A 4,577-nucleotide genomic window follows, 5' to 3' on the forward strand; every position below is an offset into this window, starting at 1 on the left:
TGGACCGGGAATTGACAAAGTTATGAGTATTTTCAGGAATCAAAAGTATCTCTGAACACTGATGAGCCAGATTTCAGTGCTTGTTACAGGTTGTAATTGGATGATTGTGAAGGTTTATTGTTAGTACACTTATCAATATGGACTGTAAAAATACGGAAAAATATGGAGAGTGAAGCTCTCACCGCAGGGAACAAGATGCATATTTTTATTTATTTTTTGCCCTTCTCCTGGCCTCTCAATATTTTTGTGTATCAATAATTTAATTTTCTGCCCAGAAAATATTATATTTCTTGTAGTGTAAGACGAACAACGAGTTCTTAGTACAAACAAAAAACAAGATTCCCAAAGGAGAATTACTCAACTGATCAAATTCAATTCAAAACTAATGAAACAAGCAATTGACCAAGAGAACTATAGTTCCTTGTCCGAATGCATCCATAACCACAAATAGGTCATGACAACTGAACTAGGACCTCCAGAACCACAAGTTGAACATACCTTGTGCAGAAACAGACAGAGGGAACCACAGGTTAACCACTCCAGAAATATATATAAATACTAGAGTCGATTCACAAAAAAGATAAAAGACTCACCTTCAACACGATTAACTATCTTACAGAAAAATCTTTAGAAGCGTCCGACTTTTAATCAGAAGATATCCTTATCCAAAGTAAACATTTGATTAGTTAGAAGGAAAGGTCTGGTAAGCTAAAAAATCTTACTGTCTATCTCTTTTCTCCTCAACTACTCCTTCGAGTGTGTCCTTCCTGGGATAAAAGCTTTATTGAAAGTCATCTTACTACTCCTCTTCAAAGGATAGTAATACCTTGGTCACGCACCATTGGTTCTGCAATGTGAAGTTGACAGAATCCCTGTGTCTAGTAACACAGGCAGTTCTTGAGATTGATTTCTCTCGAATCTATTCCCGGTCCAGAATTTGACCAGTTCTGTTCTGTATTCCTACAGTGGGCCGTGGCTTCTATTTTTGATAAATCTCCAGATTATCAATTTGTGCACTAACTATAAGTACTATTTCCATCCCTGTTCCATAGGAGATAAATTAGTAAAGATCTTACGGACCCAGTAAGATCCTTGTCAGGACCAGAACGTGAGTAAACTAGACTATTCACCTTCAGTATTTGTAGCCACCCTGACAGTACGTCTTGGATAATGATTTGTAAGTTTTGCAATAATTGAAAACGAAGCTTAAGTTGGCTGTTACTGTGTTCACTGACAACTTGCTTCTCACTCAGAGCTTGGTTGAAATCACACCTGACTGCATCTAAGGTGTTAGTTCTTGGACTCTTGAATGTTGGAATGATATTCTGTGCACATGTATACCCAGAGTCCGCCAAAATGTATTTGTTTTCGCCAAAAATTTCGTCCGGATGCTGTGCAAGCTACACATACAAGATACAAGGCAAAAAATTCAACAAAAAATCCCCAGCTTTCAAAAAGAAAATTGCTCACTTGTGATGATGCAAAGATATGTTGGTTGTGTACACTGTCACACCACGCATGTAGATAATATATGATTTGACCATGATAATCTGATACTAACATCGTATTGAGAGCATATGTATGCTTACGGGCCCAGAAATCTTCTGGATCTTTTGTTGGTGCAAATGCCAGCGGAATTAAGGTGCCGTCAATGAATCCTACACAGTCCTCAAAGAAAGACCGATTGCCAATATGCCTCTTGATACAATTTCTTTCTTCTTGATTTGGCCAATAGACATATTGATTTTCCAATTTCAAAATCTCTTCAAAACAATGATGCGTAAAGTTGTGTACGTACCCTTCTAAAGCCACACAACTATAGTCAGTAACGTCTCAAGGACCAGGACTTCCAGTTACCAGTTACCTCCAATGAATCCATACATCTGACCTATCATATAAGCACTACCCCCATTTCCACTTGAACCTAAACGGCATAAGGTGACCAGTAACTGCCACTCAACAGGTGATTGAGGTACAGAGGAGTTGCTATGGAAAAATAGATCATATTGGATTAGATTTGCTAAATGGTCAAAGTTCTCGCTCGACATCCGGGCCTGGTTAAAATGTATGGCGGAGATCAGAATTAGACTTGAAGTACATGAGAGTAGAAGCAAATGGAACTTGCATGGCAAAGAAAATTGTGTTTGGCTCCATTAAAGACTTTGCAAAACCTTAGTACTTGGAACGCTGTCAATCGGTTGTGAATCCTTGGTTTGACACATTGCAGGTGAGCAAGTAAATCAAGCGCTTGACCAATAGCCAAAGCTAAGTTAAAATTATGGTGATGAATTGCTTGCTGAGACTGGATCAAAGCTTCAAGTTCAGAGCCGGTGTGGTGATCAATTTATGGGATCAATCAAAAAAGTCATTATTAGCAGTTTACCAAGTTTAGCAGGGAAGGAAATTCAAAATAGAGGTTTTGAGATCAATTGAAGCTCTTATGGGCTTATGTATTGGTCATTGGGTCAAGATTAAATGATTTTAATTCATATTACTTATTAAGATTGTTAAGGTTCATTCACAAACTTATTACAAAAAGAAAGAAAAACATAAGAAAAAATCAAAAATATAGGTATACAGGCTTGGGAATGGTTTTTAGGGTAGTAATATTAGGTTTATGGGTTTAGTAAGGTTAGAATATGGAAGGACATCATTATATTATACTGTAACAATTTTAATCTGGAAGGTTGATAAGGAGAAACAGCAGTTATTAGGGAAAAGGTACTTTTTTGAAGTTGGTAAACAAGGGGTATATGTGTAGTTTGCATATGTAATGGTGGTAATAGTGGAATTTAAGGTTGCCAAGAGGATTTTCCAGGATTTTTAAGGCTATAGAGGATGATTTCATATTACATGAGCAAGAAAAGAGGAGTAGCAGCTGTGAAAAGTAGTGAAAATGGGTGAATTTTGTCAAAAATGAAGGTTTTCAGCTTGTTACATATGTCAAATGATGTCAGATTATGTTGGTAGATAGCTCATTCAACGAAGGAGAGTGGATTATGTAATGTAAAAGCTGTAAATAACTATTAGCGGATGTGTATGAAAAGAATTACAAGGTAAATCAGAAATTGGTGTGAGTCTCAAATTTACAGTCACAAGTCAACATGTAGCACTAAAAACCTTAACTTCACAACTCAAGAACTTACTCATCACTCATCAGAAAGAGGTCATATGGGTGTGATACATGATCAGTATCACGAGGGCTACAAGATGCACTCTAGTAATCCAAAATTGGACCTCATCTGAACAAATTTGTAATCTCAAAATTTGGTTTTCAGCTAGTTTACAAGGAAAAAATCACCTGTATTCATCATAAGAAGTGCTGTACATCATATTATTGTGTCATTGATCACTTTTGGCTGTGAAAATTACATCATTTATTGGTAACAAGATCATTACATTACGTCATTATGGGGTTTTTAGGGATTTTTGGGTGGATTTGATTGGTTTTTGAGGCTGTTGACCATTGTAAAAGTTGGAGTACATTGTTATATATACTTTGAGATGATTTTGGGACTGTTTTTCCCCTTTTTTCTTTATCATTTACACAGTTATTATTTTGTTTATCATCATAAACTTATTTTAGCAGTACCTGGTCACTTAAATATGCCCTTTATTACAGCTATAAAGAGAAATTTACTTTGGTATTATAGTCAAAAAGACTTATTGGGAAAAATATCACAAAGATATTGCTTATTTTCTTTAGTTATCATCTGGGAATAACACTATAGCGGTGTTGATAGTAATAAAATTGTGCTTTTGAGATAAAATTTGTGTGATGCATTTCTCTGGTGCTTTATCAGTACTCAATACAACAGTGTCCTTTCCTGATTGTGTTGTTTTAGAAGATGAAAATGTGTAAGTGCTTTGAAATAGCTCTAACAACACCTGTGATAATAAACTGATAAATGTGCAATGTTAGATATGGCTACCACGAAATCCTACACTTGTGTATGTGCGCTGACCTGATAAATGTGCAATGTTAGATATGGCTACCACAAAATCCTACACTTGTGGATGTGCGCTGACCTATAGTCCAGTAGATACAAGTGAGAAGCAAATAGAAAAATGAGCTTGAGTATGTGATCGATGGGGGACAAACGTTCTCTTTCCAAAGATCAATTTTAATCACCTGATAGATGTGCAATGTTAGATATGGCTACCACAAAATCCTACACTTGTGGATTTGCGCTGACCTACAACATAAGAAACTAATAAACAAAAAGACTCAAACATAAATGAAGTGAACACAGAAATGTACCTATAGCGGTTCAGTAGATACAAGTGAGAAGCAAATAGAAAAATGAGCTTGAGTATGCGATTGATGGGGGACAAACGTCCTCTTTCCAAAGATGGGGAAAGAGTAACACTACAATACGCTCAACAAGTTATAAGTGAGAACAACAAAAGGATGAAAAAACAAGAAACTAAACAAAATCACTATCCCCTTCCATCAATCAACTATGTGAACTTTACTGATCTTGCGTCTCTATTGCTTTACCTTAGACGCACTTGGCATTTTGGCATTTGACCGATTTCTCAGGGATGGATATGCAAGGACTAATTTGAATTATGTA

The sequence above is a fragment of the Melampsora larici-populina genome, assembly GCF_000204055.1.
Source record: "Melampsora larici-populina 98AG31 unplaced genomic scaffold MELLAscaffold_145, whole genome shotgun sequence".
Taxonomy (NCBI): domain Eukaryota; kingdom Fungi; phylum Basidiomycota; class Pucciniomycetes; order Pucciniales; family Melampsoraceae; genus Melampsora; species Melampsora laricis-populina.